Source organism: Puma concolor, chromosome E3, assembly GCF_028749965.1.
Source record: "Puma concolor isolate L17-30 chromosome E3, mPumCon1.1.hap2, whole genome shotgun sequence".
In the NCBI taxonomy this organism is placed as follows: Eukaryota; Metazoa; Chordata; class Mammalia; order Carnivora; family Felidae; genus Puma; species Puma concolor.
Genome location: NC_141682.1, coordinates 10,577,971 through 10,598,679, shown reverse-complemented (window position 1 = coordinate 10,598,679; position 20,709 = coordinate 10,577,971).

The window sequence follows — 20,709 nt, the reverse complement described above, 5'->3', positions numbered from 1 at the left end:
GCTGGCCACCCAGGTAGAGAGATGGGGACATGGATTCCGAGAGAGAGGGACTTCAAGTCCCCTTCATGTGCTTGGTTAGAGAGAGGGTCAGATGGGGGCAAGCGTTCCTTGAAGGGACGTAAACGAATGAGTTTGTTTTTTTTTTTAAGTTTGTTTATTTTGAAAGAAAGACAGGGAGGGGCAGAGAGAAAGATGGGGGAGAGAGGGAATCCGACTCTGGCTCTGCGCTGACAGCTCAGTCCCTCATTCCGATGCGGGACTCGATCTCACAAACCGTGAGGTCATGACCAGAGCTGAGATCAAGAGTTGTAACTGACGGAGCCACCCAGGCGCCCCTCGTAACTGAGCGAGTTTTTAATTACTTCCCATCAAATTCGTGCCTCGGATCCCAGCTTCCCTCTGGAAGGAACCCCGTATTTATGTGCGACCTTGATCATCCTTACCATCCCACCCAGCTGTGCAGCCGATCATGGGCCACTCCCCTGCTTCTCAGAAAGATCCATCCCAGGCCCCAGAGGTGTGATGTCCTTCCCAGCCACCCCTGTCCCTCCCCCTGCCCCCCCCCCTCATTTCAAGGCAGCCCTGTCTCTGCTGGATGTGTCTTCTTTTTTCCAGAAGCAGTGGAAGGACAGAACCTAAAGGCCAGGGGGGTCCCTGAGGACTCAGCTGACGCCCAGCCCTGCCCCTCCGGAGCCAAGGAACCCATTTCCACCAGACCCCTCCAGTCAGCTGGTCAGCAAATAGTTTTCGAGTACCTGCTACAAGCCAGGCACTAGGCTGAGGGCCTTAGCATGACGAGAAACCATTGTCTCTTCCTACAAAACCACGCAAGGGTATCATCATTCCCATTTTAGAGATGAGAAAACGGAGGGTCTGAGAACTGATGTGACATTCCAGGGCCACCAGGATTCACACCCGGCCCTGCCTGATTCTGGGGCTTGTCCTCTGCACCCACCCTCTCACTTAATATTTTTCCTTTGTTTCTCCTTTTAGTCTTCCGAAGAGGCTACAGGGAGCTTGGCAGGCCCAGGGCTGGACATGGAACTCAATGGGGAACGTGGCTGGCACCTGCCCTCAAGGCCCACCCCCACTCTGAATAGACAATTTCCAGTATCAGACGGTCTGTGTGAACTCTGCAAAGGAAAAGGCCCGCCCCACCCAGGGCCCACAGCAGGCTTCCTGGAGGAGGTGGCAGGTGGAGAGGAGACCTGAAGGGTGAGTAAAAGATTAGAAGTCTATGAAGAAAGAGCTCTGCAAAAGGCGGTGGGGGGGAGGGAGGGTGTTGGGATGGATCTTTCTACACCCGGGGGGAGGGGGATAGGTAAGAGAGGAGGGCCTCCGGTGGGGGTGCTTGTGGATTCTGGGGCTGGCAGTTGATGGGGCTGGGCTGGAAATCAAGTTGGGCACATCAGGGGAGGCCTTGAGTGCCAAGTTCAGGAGCCTGGAGGCACAGGGGAACCACGGACAGGCTTTGAGCAAGGGCAGGCCTGGCCAGCTGTGACTCGTGGGGAGGTACCTGGGCCAGTGTGGGGGAGGAGAGAGAGGGCTGTCCTGCTTTAAGGGGGACCCTCAGGGCACGGGAGGCAGGGTTTCACGGGGGTGGGGGGAAGGGGGGGTGTTTTGACCCGAACCAGCCAGGACCCCCAGAGCAACCCGCTAGCCCTGGGTGAGGCCTGGCCCTGTCTCCAGTGGGCAGGGGCTGGAGCCGTCCCACCCGGCTTCCTCTCCACCCCCCTGGTGGGAGCTTCAGAGGACTCTGGAACCTGGCACCCTTGCTCTTCAAGCAGCCTGGGCAGGGCACGCACCTGCTGACGACAAGCAGAGAAGCTGTCTCTGCTTCTATGACGCACCGAGGGGGAGAAAGAAACCAGCAGGCCGACCTGGGGACTCCCAGGCAGCCTGTGAGTCAGGAGTGACAGGCCAAGGACAAAACCAGAAGTCTAAGGATCCTAAATGGCATCAAGCCCCAACCCCAGGTGATTCAGAGATCACATTACCCCTCCCTCCCGGTGTGGAGGCCCCCAGGCCTGGCCTTCCGGGCCTCTCTCAGACTTTCTCCTGCCTCCCTGCCTCTGGCATGGATGGGGTGGACCCCACCCGCAGACCCCTGGCCTCCTCGGGCCCCTCAAGTCCAGCTGCCAGATCTTGGTCCTACCGCCGGATGCACCCACTGACTCAGCCCGGCCAGCGGCCCTCACCCCCCGCCGGCTCCCAGCTGCAGATGGGTCTAGCCCCAAGGAAGGGCACGCGCCCCGACCTGCCCCATCAGCTGGGTGGCAGGAGGTGGGGAGCCAGGAGCAGCCACGCTTGTGGTTAGGTTTGAACTTTTTTGTTTTTCAATGTTCTTTTTATGGCCCGGCTTAACCTACATGGTTTGAACTTTTGGCGTGAGCCCAAGTATCCACCTGCAGCACCAGTGAATGCCCTCCCTCCCCCATCCTTCCTCCCTCCCTCCCCATCCCTCCTCCCTCCCTCCCCATCCCTCCTCCCTCCCTCCCCCATCCCTCCTCCCTCCCTCCTCCATCCCTCCTCCCTCCCTCCCCATCCCTCCCTCCCCATCCCTCCTCCTTCCCTCCCCATCCCTCCTCCCCCCTCCCCATCCCTCCTCCCTCCCTCCCCATCCTTCCCTCGCCATCCCTCCTCCCTCCCTCCCCATCCCTCCTCCCTCCCTCCCCCATCCCTCCTCCCTCCCTCCTCCACACACACACACACACACACACACACACACACACACGCCTGCTTCTCCCCAGCAGGGCTGGGGGAGCCGCAGATGCCAGCTTGGTGTCACTACCCTCACCCCGCGGCTCTCCACCCCCGCAACCTCCCCAGGCCAGGCCTCCCCACCCAGGAAGTATGAAGCTCCCCACACACACCTAGACACCCACAGGTCCCTCCTGGTCCCATCAGCCATTGCCAGGCCCCGGCTGCCATGGAACCCTCCAGCCTCCAGGCCCAGTGGCCCCTCCAGGGCCTGGGGCTCAGGGGCCTCCCAGCTACACGTGGTGGGGGGGGAGGGGGGATCAGAAATCATTGACCAGGAACCAGGCAGCCATCACCCAGGAGTTTATCGCCTTCTGTTCCTGGGAACAGTGCTTGGCGGACCACACCGTAGGGCCTTTCCCCTGTCACATGCCCCCTAAGTCATTGCCTCCAAAGGAAGGCACCTCTCCCCCATCCTCCCTGTCTGTCTCCGCTCCAGAACACCAAATCCTGGTTCTTCTTGACCTCAGCTTCTGCCTTGGGGTCAAGCTCAAGGAGAGCTTCTGTCTCAGCCCGCCTCTCTTCCCACCCTCCCCGTCCAAAGCCGGGCCAATGGCAGCTGGCAACAGGGACAGGAGAGAGAAAAAACACCCACTGATGTGGCAAGAACGCCCCTACCCCAGCCATTGTCTCCTCAGCCTCCTCACCGGCCTCTCTCCAGCCTCCCCCTCCACACCAAGGTCACAGTGACCTTGAGACACACACTGGCCCTGCCCAGAAGCCTTCCCGGGTGTCCTGAGTGAGCGAGATGGAGTCCCGACCCCAGGGACCCCTAAAGTCTACCCTAGTCTGGCCCAGCCTTCCTCTCCTGCCACATATCCTGATGTCCTAACGTCCCGGCTGGCCACCGTGTCCGCCAGCCTCTCGTCCCTTATCACCACACCCTGAGCACACTCATCATTTTGCTGCACAGCAAAGCCTGTCCCTTCCTTCAAAGCCCAGCTCTAAGGCCATAGCCTGTTGGCTCACCCACACGCTTGTGATCACCCCATCAGAGCACCTGCCACACTGCGTGTGGATGTGGTCTCTGCCTCCCGCCCCCCAGCCCTCCCACGCTAGGCTAGGTTCCTCGACGGTGAGACGACCACCTACTCTTCTCTGACTCTCCAAGAAGAGCCCGTGTGTGTCTGAACAAGCATCAACATCTAGCTACTGAATTACTAGTATTTTTTTTAATGTTTATTTATTTTTGAGAGAGAGAGAGAGAGAGACAAAGCACGAGCGGGGCAGGGGCAGAGAGAGATGGAAACAGAATCTGAAGCAGGGTCCAGGCTCCAAGCTGTCAGCACAGGGCCCGTTGTGGGGCCTTGAACTCATGACCGGTGAGATCATGACCTGAGCCAAAGTTGCGTACTTCACGGAGCCACCCAGATGCCCCCGGAATTACTAGTTTTACTGGATAAGAGTGAATAAAAGAAGGCAGATATTAATAGAAATAAGTGATTGAGGGGCGCCTGGGTGGCTCACTCAGTAGGGCCTCTGACTCTTTGATTTCAACTCAGGTTATGATCTCACAGTTCATGAGTTTGAGCCCTGCATCGGAGTTTGCTTGGGATTCTCTCTGGCCCCTGCTCACACTAGCGCCCTCTCTCTGTCTCTCAAAAATAAAATAAACCAAAAAAGAAAAAAGAAGAAGAAGAAGAAGAAGAAGAAGAAGAAGAAGAAAGAAAGAAAAAAGAAAAAAAAATGCTAGCACTCTCTCTCTCGCTCTCTCAAAAATAAAATGAACCAAAAAAAAAAGAAAGAAAGAAATGACTGAATAAATAAATAGAGGGAAAGAGAAATTTCCCATGCAGAAAATTTTCAAAACATATATATATATGCTACTCCCTCATCAAGGGGAAGCATGACCCCCTCCCCTCAAGTGTGGGCTGCAGAGTTACTTTCTTCCAAAGAGGACAGTATGGGAAGGAGGAGAAAAGACTACGTTTATCGTAGAGGAATCTAACATACACTCGCTCAGCCAGGTGATCAAGGTCAACATCAATAGCCATAAACCATGTTGGGAATATACACGCTTGGTAGTATGTGAAAACAATAGCACTTTGCCTCTGGGGTCTTGCTCCCCCCCAAAACAATCCCAATATAACCATGAGAAAAACACCAGACAAATCCCAATAGAGGGGCACCTTACAAAATATCTGATCGGGACCCCTCAAAACTGTCAAGGTCACCAAAAACAAGAAAAGCCTGGGAAACCGTCGCAGCCAAGAGAAGCCTTGAAAGAAACAACGACTGGGTGTAATGGGGTGTCCTGGATGGATCCTGGGGGCAGGGGTCAGGCCCTTAGGTAAAAACTGGAAAGCAAAATAAAGTACGGGCCTTAGTTGATAGTGGTCTAGCAATATTGGCTCATTAATTGGAACAAATATGCCACATTCACGCAAGATGTTAATAATAAGAAAACTGGTTGGTATTAAAATAAAAACTGAATTTAAAAAATAACAGGGGGGCGCCTGGGGGACTCAGTCGGTTAAGCATCCCACTTCTACTCAGGTCATGATCTCACAGCTCATGAGTTCGAGCCCAGTGTCGAGCTCTGTGCTGACAGCTCAGAGCCTGGAGCCTGCTTCGGATTCGGTGTCTCCCTCTCCCTCTGCCCCTCCTCTGCTCACTCTCTGTCTCTCTCAAAAGTAAATAAATAAACATTAAAAAAATAATAATAAAAATAATAGGAAAACTGGGTGTGGGGGTTATACAGGAACTCTCTGTACTATGTTTCTCAATTTCTCTCTAAATTTAAAACAGTTCTAAAAAATAAAGCCTATTTTATATTTTTTAAGTTTATGTATGTATTTTGAGACAGAGAGAGAGCACGAACAGGGGAGGGGCAGAGAGAGAGAGGGAGAGAGAGACAATTCCAAGCAGGCTCCACACTGCTAGCACAGAGCCTGACGCAGGGCTCGACCTGAGTTCATGGCCTGAGCCAAAACCAAGTGTCCATGCTTAACTGACTGAGCCACCCAGGCACCCCAATAAAGTCTATTTGAGAAACAAAAGAAGAAAGAAGGCAAGCTAGCTAGCTGAGCCCAAGCCCCACCTCCTCCAGGGAGCCTTCCTGGCTCATGCTTGGGCAGTGAAGGGGCATTGGGGTTGCCAGCAGGCGGGACTCAGTACTCGGTTCTGCTCATGTTCCAGAACCTCTCCGGTGGGGCACGTCCCGTTTTAGGAGATGCCTATGCTGAAGTACTGGGCGGTCAACGGTCATGCTGTATTCGTGTAACTCTCATGAACCGCCCAGAAAAAAAAAGTGTGTGTGTAGGGAGGGGAGAGGGAGTGCAGAAATGGAGCAAAGTGCTAGCAAGTGGTGAACCTGTGTGGAGGGTGAGTGAGCGTTCACTGAGCTGTTCTTGCAACTTTTCTGTAGGTTTTAATTTTCCAAGATACAAAGTTGGGAGAAAAATTAAGGGACGCGTCAGGAGGGTGGGCAGGAGGGACCCACCGGGAACCACATGCGCAGGGAGGGAGCAGAGGCCCGGAGGGCAGGAGGGGCAGAGAGGTGGGGGGAAGGTAGGCAGGTGTGGTGAGGGTCTGTGAAGCCCAGACGCTCAGGGCCTGGCAGGCAGGGGTGAGACGCTGAGATACAGTCAGCAGGCGGGACAGGAGCTGCTCAGGCCTGGCGTCTTCATCTAGCCCATCCCGCCACCTGGCAAGCCAGAGCCCCAGAGCTGCCCAAGGGTTGGGTCACATGGATACTGTCCACCCCCTCCCGAAAACACACGTACAAGGGCTCTCCTGGCTCCCGCGTCCCCAGCCCTGTGGCCTTGGGGAATGCCTTCATTCCCCGGCCTCTCCTGACCCCCATGCGTGTGGAATACCCTGGGCTCCCCTGCTGATGGGGAAGTGGCCCCCCCTGTCCTACCTAACTAAACAGCCCCCCGGGGCCTCTGGGACCAAAGCAAGCCTCCCAAGCTCTTCTCTCCCCCATGCTCTGGACAGGCCGGGGAGCTCAGGCCTTGCTGCCTTACAGGCAAGAGTAACTCCCCCAAATGCTCATAGCAGCTCTATTCCGACAGCCAAAAGGTGGAAGCGACCCCAGTGGCCAGTAGTGGATGAATGCATCAACAAAGCGGACTAGGTCCCTACACTGGGATTACTTTCAGCCACAAAAAGGAAGGGAGTGCTGATCTACACCGCAACAGACGAACCCTGAAAACACTGTGCTAAGTGCAAGATGCCAGATAGAAAGGCCCCATGTTGTACGAGTCTGTTTACAAGAAACGTCTAGAAGAGGCAAATCTATAGAGACGGGACACGGGTCAGTGCTTAGGGCTGGAGGGGTGGGGGCAGGGGTAAAGGGTACGGGGTGTCTCTTTGGGGTGATGAAATGTTCTACAACCGTGGTGATGGTTGCCTAACTGTAAATATACTCAAAACCCACTGAATTATACACTTTACATGGGCGGATTACATGGTATGTGAATTGTATCTCAATAAGGCAGCTTGAAAAACAGTAATTAGCACTTCCCAACTGCCTGTCGGGTGCCAGGCAGGCCGCACGCAGCTGCTGTTAACCCCCAGGAAACTACGATTTGGTGCTGGCGACGCGTTCTACCCATGAAGAAACGGAAGCTTGGAGCAGTTCGGAGATCTCCCCAGGGACGCACGGCTTGTGCAGGCAGGACGTGAACCCAGAACTGACGGGGACCAAAGAGTGTGTAACCACCACCACAAGCATCAGGTCTGCTCCAGCTTGTTTCCAAGATGTCACTGAACCCCCAGCTCGCTGGAGCTGGGGAGAAACTCAGAACCCCACAGGCCCTGCTTTTGAGAACTGTAGGCAGGCTGTGGACACGCGGGAGGGGATCAGGCCTGGCTGGGATGGTGTGGGGCTGGGGTGAAGGGTGCGGGGAACACAGCAGGGTAGTGGAAATTCCGGCTGTCCATCTGTCCCCCAGCGGGTTGGGCCCCGCCGCACTGGCCTGCGGCAGCGCTCCCGCGAGTCGCCCCCGTGTGTTTGCTGGTAGGAACTGCAGCCTCCGAGGGGCCGCGCGCCCTAGGAGCAGTTTTGAAAATCTCTCCTGCGCTCTGGTGGGTGCAGAGGAAGGGACAGCCGTGACCCGAGGAGGTGCGATGGGGCTTTCAAAAGTGCCCCCAGTGGGGTTCAGTGAAGGGAGGGCGTGCAGTGCCAATGGGGAGCCCATAGATGGCTCCCCAGATTTTTCATCATGATGCTAAATAAAAGATGACCAGTGCGGGGGCGGGGGGCGGGGGGGGGGGGTGGCCTCAGCTGGGCAGCCCTGAAGTGGGCGCCCTTGGGTGTCTCAGAGGGCACAGCATGTGTGGCCGAAGCTCTGAAGCAAAGGGCGAGGAGGTGACCATCCAGGGCAGGACAGTGAGGTCCACAGGAAGGGGGCAGCCCACACCTGATGGGGTGGCCCCAGGAGCAGGGGAGGGACTGGGTCTGAGAGGGGTGAACCTAAAAAATGAGCTTGGGGATGGGGGGGGTCTGCTGTCCGTCCAGAGGGGCAGGGAGGAGGGTAGGTAGAGGATTGTGTGCCAGCCTGAGAACAGGAGGGGAGTGGGCAGGGGCCCCTGGGTGACGTGGACTCCAGAGTCGCAGCCCCTGCCTTCCCCTCCCCCAAGCTGTCACCCCCGCAGCCACAGTCCTGCCACCTGGACCTGGAAGGTTGATGAAACGCTGGTTCACTTGTTGGTGGACTGGAGAGGCAGCCCGGCCAAGGACAAGCTGGCCATCTCCCGGACCCTGCCTCCAGCCCCTCACCAAGCCCCTGCCTCTGATCCCCACCTGCAGCCTCCCCTGGCCCCTGGGGAGAAAGAGAGTTTGGGGAACAGACAAGGCCCAGAGTGGAAGGCTCAGTGCAGAGAGAGGAAAACCCTGAGGGGCGGGTTCAGGCCACCTAGTGCCAGTAAGGCTGGGTCTCATCCGGGCACCGCCCTTTGGCAAAGCTTCCGGGCAGCCCCCAGGCTGGGTTTCAGTAGACTAAAAACGGAAGAAGCCCCGGCAGGGCACGGCCTCTTTATGGCTTTTGGTGAAACCTGGCCCTGGGGACAGGGAAGAAGTTTCCCAGGCAGGTGGGAGGGAGGAGTGATTCATTCCTCACTCCCAGGCTCCGTGACACCACAGAGCATTGGAATTAGCCAGAAGCAGCCAACCGGGCCGGGCCAGTTGGAGAGAAAACAGCCCCAGCCCCACCCTGGCCACTCTCACCTCCCACCTCCCACTGCCACCCACAGGAAGGGACAGAGCACGCCCGGAACACAGTGGATTCCCTGGATGAGAAACACACACCCTCTCACACAAGCACGAACGCACAGACACCCAGAAGTAAACAGCCACCATCCACAGACACGGGCACGCACGTCCAGGGGGTCCCAGGTTCCCACCAAGAGGCCCACCACCACTAACGCACAGCAAAGCACGGCACCCAATGGGGGTAGAGACCTGCTCAGAGACACAGCCAGCCCCGGCTGGCCCAGAGCCAGTTCCCAGGTAGCCAGTTGAAGAGGCTCCGTAGGGAAAGAGAAGGAAGGAGATAAGGCAGCGAAGGTGGAGGGGATCCCGAATCAGGGCGGTCACTGCTGAGGACTTGGGTTTTAGACGCCCGGGGCTAGGTCCTGTTGGACCCCACTGTCCAAGAATCCCGGGAATGGATGGCACCTGACCACATTGGCTGTTTCTGCCAGCGCAGCCCAGCCCTGGTGTCCAGGGCCAGGACCCCCAGGTTGTCATGTTTTTCCACCTCAGACGGGCTTCCCAGGGCAGGGCCTGTGACCCCTCAGAAAATTCTCCCCAGAGGCATGGCCATGAGCAGAGAGCAGGCGTGCTAGATGTGATCATTTTTATTGAAAGCAACAAACACTGGCAATGCGTAACTTAAGTCAAAAAGGTAAGTATGAGTCTGGGTGCCTGGGTGGCTCAGTCAGTTGAGCATCTGCCTTTGGCCCAGGTCGTGATCTCATGGTTCGTGGGTTCGAGCCCCCACGTCGGGCTCTGTGTTGACAGCTCCGAGCCCAGAGCCTGCTTCGGATTCTGTGTCCCCCCTCTCTCTGCCCCTCCCCCGCTCATGCTTTGTCTCTCTCTCTCTCTCTCTCTCTCTCTCTCTCTGTCAAAAATAAATAAAACATTTTTTAAAATTTAAACAAAATCAATAAGAAAAAGACAACCTAATAAAAGACAGACAGAGGCTATGAATTGGCATCTTATAAGATGAAGAAGTTGGAATGACAAATGAATCTATAAAAGGTGTTCAATGCATTTTTAAAAAAGGAGAGGGGAGTGCCTGGACGGCTCGGTCAATTGGGCATCCAACCTTGGCTCAGGTCATGATCTCAGGGTTTGTGACTTCGGGCCCCACACCACATTGGGCTGGCTGCTGTCAGCATGGAGCCCACTTGGATCTTCTGTCCCCCTCTCTCTCCCCCTCCCCAACTTGTGCTCTCTCTCAAAAATAACATTAAAAAAAAGGGTGTTCAACCTCACTAGCCATCAGGCAGATGCAAATTGTAACAAGTTAGCATTTCACATCCACAGAAGAACAAACGTTTAAAAGTCTGACACTAGCAAGTATTTACAGGGATGTGTAGCAACAGAACGTGCCCACAGGCTGGAGAGAGTGTTGGTTGGCACAACGATTTTAGAAAATCATTTGGCAAGACCTCTTAAGGTGGATGGTGTGTAAACCTTAGGACCCAGCATTTCCACTGCTAGAGAAATTCTCAAGGCGTGTGTGCCTGCAAAACAAGGAACAGCTACGTGTAACAGAAAAGCAATTGGAAACAAACCACCTGCTCATCATCAAAAGAAGAATGGACATGAGTTGTGACATACTCACACAACGGAATCCTATACAGCAATGAAAAGTGAATGAAATACTGACACACCCAACACCATGCAGGGACCTCACTTTGAGTTAAAGGGGTCAGAAATGGATGAATACACACAGATTCTATTTATACAAAATATCAAAACAAGCAACAGTCATCAATGGTGAAAGAGGTGACCATCTCTGGGGAGACAGAAAAAGAAGGGACACCAGGGGTTATGGAAATGTCCTCTCTCTTGATTTGGGTGGTGGTTTCCTGGTACGTGCAAACATAAATATTTCATCAAGCTGTCCTTTTAAGATTTGTGCATTTTAGGGCCCGGTTGGTAGAGCATGCAACTCTCGATCTTGGGGTTGTGAGTTCAAGCCCCATGTTGGGTGTAGAGATTACTTAAAAATAAAACCCTCAGGGGCGCCTTGGTCGTTCAGTCGGGTAAGCATCTAACTCACGATTTCTGCTCAGGTCACGATCTCACGGTTTGTGAGATCGAGCCCCACGTCATGTTCTATGCTGACCGCACAGAGCCTGCTTGGGATTCTCTCTCTCCCTCTGCCTCTGCCCTCCTCCCCTCGCGTGTGCATGTACGTGCACACGCTGTCTCCCTCCCTCTCTCTCTCCCTCTCTCTCTCAAAATAAACTTTAAGAAAAAAAATTAAATCTTTGGACAAAAAACAATGTGCCTTTTAAGGACCTCACTGATTGTATTTTAGGACGAGAAAAAAAGAAACCGCATGGTGAAAGTCTCCATAAAAATGGTAAAAGATAAGCCATGGTCTGGGAGAAGATATTTGCAACAAATGATTAGCATTCAGAATACACAAACTCTATGAATCAATAAGAAAAGGACAAGCATTCCAACAGAAAACCAGGCAAACTCCGTCAATAAAGTAGCCCACAGAGACAGCACTGAAATGAGTGATAAACAAGTGGGAAGATGCGTGACGTCACCAATAACCAGCGGAAGGCACACGAAAGAATGACATGTCACCTGCCACCCACAGAATGGCAAAAACAAAAGCAAACACAAACACAAACAATAAAGGGTCTGACTCTAGCCAGTATGGCAGGGGTGTGCAATAGGAAGCCTCCAACATGCTGGACGGAGTGCCAATTAGCACAACAATTTTCAAGACTCATTTGGCAATATCCGGTAAGGCGCAAGGTGCATTTACCCTACGACCCAGCAATTCGCTTCCAAAGAAACTCTCGGGCATATGTACCTGTAGGCATTTATAAGGACATGCCTCGCATCGTATTTGTAATAGCAAAACAGTTGGAAGCGATCCAAATGCTCGTGGAGAGAAGAGAGGTAAACCGTGGTACACTCGCAGGACGGAATGCTACACAGCAGTTACAATGAATGAACTGGAGCTTCTTGTAGAAACGTGGGTCAGTTTTGAAGACATACGGTCGATGAAAAAAGCAAACTGGAGAACGGTATGCGCAATCGAAGACCATTTACGTAAAAATGTTTAAAACGCCGAATAGATCTACGTATTGTGAGTGGACGTACACCTAAGTAGCAAAAATAGAAAACCTGAACAGGAAGATGATGTATCCACTTTAGGACAATGTTCCCTGGAAGAAGAGAAGGGAATGGGATAGTGAAGGGGCACAAAAGATTTGCTAAATCTGAGTGATGGAGTCCCATGGGGGTTTCTTACAGTACTCTTTCCACGTTCCTGAGTGTGTGAAATAACTTTAAATCTATGTTTGAGGGGCACCTGGGTGGCTCGATCGGTTAAGCGTCTGTCTCTTGATTCCGGCTCAGGTCGTGATTTCATGATTCGTGACTTCAAGTCCCACATCAGGCTCTGTGCTGACACAGTGCAGAGCCTGCTTGGGATTCTCGCTCTCCCTCTCTCTTTGCCCTTCCCCCGCTCGCGCGCTCTCTCTCAAAATAAATCAGTAAACTTTTAAAAACTAAAAAATAAAAATATATGTTTGAAGGGGAAGAGGGAGCGCCTGGGTGGCTCAGTCGGTTAAGCGCCCGACTTCAGCTCAGGTCATGATCTCACAGTCTGTGAGTTGGAGCCCCATGTCGGGCTCTGTGCTGACAGGTCAGAGCCTGGAGCCTGCTTCGGATTCTGTGTCTCCCTCTCTCTCTCTCTTACCCTCCCCTGTTTATACTCTGTCTCTCTCTCTGTCTCAAAAATAAACATTAAAAAAAAAAAATTGAAGGGAAAGAGGGTAACTTTAGAGTTTAGCAACGAGATGATGGATTTCTTGCAGCAGATCTCAGGCTGTGCCTTCCCTCCTTCCCTCCAGAGCTCAGCTTTGGAGGCTGGGCCAGCACTCTTCCCCCATAGAGATGGCTTCACCTTCCTCCCTGGGCCTCCCGGCCTTTGGCCCTGGAGGTGGGCTTTTTGAACATTTATCGGTGGTGACGGCAGAATGTAGACGCTCAGGAGGGTCCCTGAGCTACACTGGCACCGCCCGTGCTTCCCTCTGGTAAGCATAGTCCTCCATGGAGGACCTCCATGGTCAGAGTCAATCCCCTCATCCACTGTAGTGATTCGCTTTTGCCTGTTCTCGTAGGGCCACAAGGAACCTTAATGGCCAGGAGGCCCCCTCCCTTCCAGTGTAGTGGGTCTGTTATCATGAAGTCCCCCACGAGAGCATTCCTCCTTTGGGTTAAGAAAAGACTATTAAGAGTGGACCATAGGGTGTTCCTCGGGTGATTTCGCCCCTCCGCTCTCAGATCCACATACACCAAAATCCTGGAGACTTAATTGAGGCCAGGCTTGATGTCCCATTCACAAAGCATGACCCAGAAGTACATAGGAACTCCCTACCCCACCCTTGCCTTTTGAAAGATGTCCCAAGTATGGAGATCTGTGGTCCACTGCAACAGATGAGAACCTCCTTTCCTCTCCTGTCTTCCCCTCTCACACCCCACAGCTGATCCTAAGCAGATCCAGAAGCTTCTCCCCAAACCTCTTCGCCACCCCCAGAGCTCTAAAGAGCTCTGTTCCTCTCCTGCCCATCTCGACACTTAACTTCGTATCTCCCCGTCATCTTTCCCCTAGTAAGCACTTTGTCCTTCTGACCCATGAGATGGGGGACAGGTCCTATCTCAATGATTGAATCCTCCTTGGCAGACCAGAGGAGGGAAGAAGTCCGCGAACGCACACGCGTTCTGCCTACAAGAGAAACGGCACCTGCCAGGCAGCAGTCCAGCCTCCCAGGCTGTCGTCTCCTGGGTGGAGCCACCACTGTCTTCAAATGGCCATTTCATCATCCTGCAAGGCCAGATGCTTCTAGGTGATGGGGTTTGTGATAAGAGCGGGACTTCCCAGGACGTTACCCCCATGCGTCTTTTGCTGTAAGGCAACTTCCAGATCAGAAGCAACACGGCAAGGATTCACCAGCATAGCGTATGAGGCATTAGTAAGTTCATGAAGGGCGCGACGGGCAACAGCACAAGTAAAGCAAATACAAATCCCAAATGAGCACCTGTCGGGGAAGAGACAAACTATTGAGATCCTCCCCACAGGGGTCTGGGGTGATGGGTTTGCATCAGGCTCGGTGGTCCCTGGGGAAGGAGAGGACCGTACTGGTGCTATTTTTGCTTCCAGTGGGCACTGGGGACAGCCTTCATGAGAGAAAGCCACGCGTGGCCTCCCTGCCTGCCGTAGTGGCCTCTGTGGTCACAAGCCCATCAGGCAGGCACTGGGCTGGCCGGGGGAGGAGGCTACCTGGCACCCACTGGGCTGCTGATTAGCCCACGGCGACAGGACTCTCCTTTGGGCTGGAGCTCAGAGTCAGGGCACCAGTGCCCCAGGACTGTGCTGATAGGGGAGGGTGGCCTCTGTCGGAGATAAGGCAGAAAACACTAAGGGTTGAGTAACCTCTGATAGAGCCCTATCTTAAATCAACTTCTCTCTCCTTGGGCCTCAAAAGCTGCTTTGTTTAACTTTACGCTGTTTGGATGAAGATATGATAAGGTCCCCAAGGCTTACATAAACTTAGAATGCACCAGAGTCTTCTACTCTCCGTTCCCTAAGAGGGAGGCTTCACGAGGGGAGGACACAAGACCCTCCAGGAGCCGAGGACCAAGGTCTCACATCCCTCTCTCTGCCGCAGTGCCCTCAGCCTCAGCCCATCCCCACTGAGCTTCCCTTGGGTTTCTTTCTTTTCCTTTCCCTTTCTCTCATTTTGGTTGCCAGGAAGGGATCCAGGGCCCAAACCGAGAGCTACAAAAGCTAAGCCAGGTATCTCAAACTCAAGTGGTTACAGGGGGTGGAAAGATAAAATGCACGGTCAGAGCTGAGTGAAAGACAATAGTGGGGGCTTCGACTCGTAAGAAGATGAAGTAGATTACATTTCCTTATTCCTTCTGCCACGTACAGCTAAAACTCCTGGACTTTATTTTATTTTTTTTTTAATGTTTATTTATTTTAGAGAGAGGGAGGGCGAGGGAGGGAGTCCAAGCGGGGGAGGGGCAGAGAGAGAGGGAGACACAGAATCCGAAGCAGGCTCCAGGCTCTGAGCTGTCAGCACAGAGCCCGATGCGGGGCTGGAACCCACCAACCGCGAGATCATGACGTGAGCCGAAGTCAGATGCTTAACCAACTGAGCCACCCAAGGCGCCCCCAAGCCCCTGGACTCTACAGATAAAACATAACTGAGAAGATTGAAAGGTGGAGAGAAAGCAGACCAGCTAGGAACCTCTAGACCCAAGGACGTGCTATGCCTTATTCGTCACCATCCTGCTAGCCACCTTTGGGCTCCTTATAGAGCATGGTGAGTGCCCTAGGCTTTCTTTTTCCTTCATGAATCCGAGACAGAACCGAAGAAGCAGACAACTGGAAGACACCAACGGGCACAGACAAAGAAAAACCCCAAAGAAAGCTCTAGTCAAAGGACCAGAAAAGGGGCAGCCTAGAAAGACAAAGAAATTTTCGACAATAACCACCCTACACCAGCCAAACGCCAGGGAAAGACTGATGCCAACCAGCTACACATTATTTGTGTAGCCAGGTAGAGACGGCCTAGACTTCTACCCTCAAGAATGCTGTACCGAAGCAAGCAACACCGCCACTAAGGTGATGTCACAATCTGCCCCTTCAGTATCAGTGGAGGCCACACAGGGAGTTTAGCCGTCCACGCTCACCGAGGAGTAAAAGACACTACACAGCCTCCCCCAAAGGGTTGTATCAGAAGAGGTCACCACCCACCATGCTGTCAGTGGAAACTACCTAAAGAACCGGAACTCCTATCCTTGTCCAGAAGTAAAGAGGGGCCCCCATCTTACCCTCCGCCCTGCCCCAAGGGCTAACCAAGGCCAAATGGGGAACGAAGGACTTCTGCTTCTGCCTGGCAATATGAGGAAGCCCTTTGCCCTTCCATGGTAAAAATCATCACACGAGCAATTACGTATGCGCTTAAAACGAATGCAAAATATGGGGCGCCTGGGTGGCTCCGTCGGGTAAGCGTCCGACTCTTGATTTCGGCTCAGGTCATGATCCCAGGGTCATGGCATTGAGTTCCAAGGTGGACTCTGCACTGAGTGTGCAGCCTGCTTAAGATTCTCTCTCTCTCTCTCTCTCTCTCTCTCTCCTTCTGTTCCGCCCCTGCTCACAATCCCTCTTTTAAAAAAAGGGGGGGGGTGCAAATCTAGATGCTTGGGTGGTTCAGTCAGTTGAGCATCCAACTTTGGCTCAGGTCATAATCTCACTGTTCATGAGTTCAAGCCCCACATCGGGCTCTGTGTTGTCAGTGAAGAGCCTGTTTCAGATCATCCAACGCCCCCCCCCCCACACCTCCTTCACATGCTTCCCCCACCTCTCAAAAATAAACTTTAAAAAAAAAAAGCAAATCTAAATATAAAGTATTTAAAAAAGAGAGAGAGAACGGAAGAGGAGCAAAATAAACCCAAAGCAAATGAAGGAAGGAAATAACAAAGATTAAAACAGAAATCAATGAACCTGAAAATAGGGATCAGTGAAAGACAGAGTTGGTTCTTTGAAAGAAAATGATAAAAATGACAGACCTTTACGGGGAGCCTGGGTGGCTCAGTTGGTTAAGCATCTGACTTCAGCCCAGATCGTGATCTTGCGGTTTGTGGGTTCGAGCCCCACGTCAGGCTCTGTGCTGACAGCTCAGAGCCCAGAACCTGCTTTGGATTCTGTGTCTCCCTCCCTCTCTGTCCCTCCCCTGCTCACGCTCTGTCTCTCCCCTGCTCACGCTCTGTCTCTCAATAATAAATAAATAAATGTTAAGAAAAAAAGTTTTTTTAATAAAAAAAAAATGACAGACCTTTAGTAAGGCTGGGAAAGAGAGAAAGAGAGAGAAGACAAACTTACCAACAGGAATACAACAGTAGCAATCATCCAGACCCTACAGACCATCCAAAGGCTAATAAGCAAACATTATGAACAGCTCTACAACATAAATTCAACACTTTAGACTAAATGGTCCATTTTCAAACACACACACACACACACACACACACACACACACACACACACACTACAACTCACCCAATATGAAATAAATAATTTAGATAATTTGAATAGCCCTGTAAGTATTAAGGAAATTAAATTTGCAACTTGAAACTCCTCAAAAAGAATTTCTAGGCCCAGTTTTCACTGGAAAATTCTACTGTGTTCATCAGGGTCATCCAGAAGAAGGACAGACAAGGAGAGAGGGAGAGAAGTTAAAGGAAATGGCTCGCCCGGTCACGGACACTGAAGAGTCCCTTGGTCTGCCATCCGCAAGCTGGGGAAGCAGGAAACCAAGTGGTATAATCCAGTCCAATTCCAAAAACCTGAGAACGGAGAGGTCTGTTGTGTGAAAGGGAGGTAGGTGCAAAACAACGTCCAAAGGCCAAAGGAGCTGTACGGCTGAAGAAAAAGGCCAAGTACAGCTTGACCAAAAATGGCTTAAGGCGACTAACGGACAGAAGCATGTCTTGGAGTGTTACAAGATGAGTGGATCTCCACAACCCCACCTCCCTTAAGACCTGCTTTTGTAGCCCTAGAGGCTGTATACAAGCTGGAGGACCACCCAAGAAGAGAATGTTTAAGAATCATGTGTGTCATGGTCCTATCTCCAGGGCAGATCAAGCACCTGATGGCTCAAGGGTGTCCTTAAGGATAGGGTTAAACAAAAGGAAAGAATGGGGGTGGGGGAGAAGCCTGTGCTCAAGAAGGTGTCAGTAGAGCATGTGACTCGATCTCCTGGTTGTGAGTTCAAGCCCCACGTTGGGCGCGTAGCCTACTTAAAATAAATTTCTTTTTTAATGTTTCAGGTGACAGAATGATCATCATGGTGATTTCAACATTTTGTTTAATATTTCCCTGATACCAAAACCAGACAAATACAGTACAAAAATTGAAAACTTCAGACCACTATTGCTCATGAATATAGACTCAGAAATCTTCAACAAAATATTAGCTAATAGAATTCTGTGCATATAAAAAGAATTATACACCATGACAAGTGGAGTTTATTCCAGGTATGCATGACCAGCTCGTTATTCAAAAATCAATAATGTAATCCAGCCCATGAGCAAGCTAAAGAAGAAAACTCACATAATCATTTCAATTGATGCAGAAAAAGCATCTGACAAAATTCAACATCCATTCATGGTTGAAAACAAAAAACAGGGGCACCTGGAGGGCTCAGTCAGTTAAGCATCCGACTTCGGCTCAGGTCATGATCTCACGGCTCGTGGCTTGGAGCCCTGCGTCCGGCTCTGTGCTGACAGCTCAGAGCCTGGAGCCTGCTAAGGATTCTGTGTCTCCCTCTCTCTCTGCCCCTCCCTGCTCACGATCTCCCCCCCCCTCAAAAATAAATAAACATTTAAAAATTTTTAAATAAACAAAAAACTCTCTGAAAAATAGGACTAGAGGGAACATCCTCAACTTGATTAAGAGCATCTTCAAAAAAACCTACAGCTAACGTTCTACTCAATGGTCAAAGACTAGATGCTTGCACCCCAAGATCAAGAATGCTGGTTCTTCCCACCCTTATTCAGCTAGTGCCAGAAGGTGTAGCCAGAGCAGTAAGGCCAATCAATCAATCAATCAATGGAAGGTGTACAGATGAGAAAGGAAAGGATAAATCTATCCCTATTTGCAGATGACATGATTGCCTCTGTAGAAAATCCCAAGAAATCTGCAAAACCCCTCCTGGAATAAGTGAGTTTAAGAAGGTCTCAGGATACAAGATAAACACATAAAATTAAACACAAAAGAAAGGTTTTGCCGTTTGGAAGACCCTGTCAAGAGGACAAAAAGACAAGCTAGCGTGGGATCAACAACTGTGTTAAAATTAATAGAGAATTTGCTAAAATGGAGTTGGAAGGGCAGCAGGGGGACTTCTCTCATGTCCTACCACTTATTACCAATTGCAAATCCAACAGGAAGAGACTTACAAGCTGATGCTACTTTCACTACCCCAGCCCAGGAGGAAAGGCTTTCTTCCTCCCTCAGCAACAGCCCAGCCAATGAGAGACTGTCCCCACTCAGCCAATGAGAAGCCACGATACTCAGAGCTCCCAGTTTCCTCCAATGGACTTATTTAAAACAGTCTTCTCAACTGACCCCTCTTTTTCTATAAAAGAGCGTTTGTTCTTCATTGTTTGGGGGGTTTTGCCTTAGCTTGCTAGTCACGGATTGTAATTCTCTGTTATTCCCAAATAAAACCATTTCTGCTGGTAAAATAACCGGAAGTTTGGGGGCACCTGGCTGGTTCAGGCAATAGAGCATCTGACGCTTCATCTCCAGGTTGTGAGTTTAAGTCCCACCGTGGGCATGGAGCCTACTTAAAAATATAATAATAAATAACTGTCAGTTTTATTTTTTAAGATTAACAGTTGCAAATCACACATTCAACAAAGGATTACTATATAGGATATATAAAGAACTCTGGAGGCACCTGGGTGGCTTGGTCAGTTAAGCATCCAGCTCTTGATCTGGGCTTAGGTCTTCATCTTGGGGTTATAGGTTTTAAAAAAAAAACTGAAAATTGCAGCGTTAAAAAAAAAAAAAAAGCAAGCAATCCAATTATAACATGAGCAAAAGCTATGAACAGACATTTCAATAAGGAAGATACACAGATGGCAAATAAACACATGCAAAGATGTCTAACATCATTAAGTCATTAAGGAAATGCAAATTAAAACTATAGCAAAATATCGTTATACACCTATCAGAATGACTTCAGTAAAATATAGTGACAATACCAAATGTTGGTAAGGACGCAGAGAAACTGGATAGCTCACACATCGCTGGTGCAAATGAAAAATAGTACAGCAACTCAGGAAAACTGTCTGGCAGTTTCTTTAAAAGCTAAGCATGTACCTACCATACAACCCAGAAATTACATCCGTCGGCATTTATCCCATACAAATTAAGACATGCTCACACAAAAACCAGCACATGAATGTTTTTCAGCAGCGTTAGTTGTAATAGCCCCAAACTGGAAATAATCCAGCCATCCTTCAAGTGGTGGATGCTGACACAAAATGTTTACATCCATACCAGGGAATATCACTCATCAATAACAAGGAATAAACTATTGATACACACAACAGCCTGAATGAATCTCCAGAGAATCCTGCTGAGTGAACAAAGCCAATGCCAAAAGTTATAGTACATGCTGTGTGATGCCATTTACATAATAACATTTCTTTAAGTTTTATGTACTTGAGTAATCTCTGTGCCCAAAGTGGGGCTCAAACTCATGACCCTGAGATGGAGAGTCACAGGCTCCTCCAACTAAGCCTGCCAAGTGCCCTTATATAACCTTCTTGAAATGACAACAGATGAGTGATTGTTGGCAAAGAGGGGGTGGGGTTAGGAGAGAAGTGGGTGTGGTTATTAAAGAGCAAATGAGGGACCCTTGAGGTTTGGAATTGCTCTGTATCCTACCAATGTCAATATCCTGGTTGCGATACTGCATTATAATTCTGCAAGACGTCATCATTGGGGGAAACTTGGTAGAGGGTGTGGGGGTCTCTACATTGCTTTTTACAAATTGCTTTATCAGTTTTTACAACTGTATGTGAATCTTTTTTTTTTTAAGATTATTTATTTTGAGTGAGCCAGAGACAGCGTGAGTCTGAGAGGGGCAGAGAGAGAGGGAGACAGAGAATCCCAAGCAGGCTCTGCGCCGTCAGTGAGGAGCCCCACGTGGGGCTCGAACCCACGA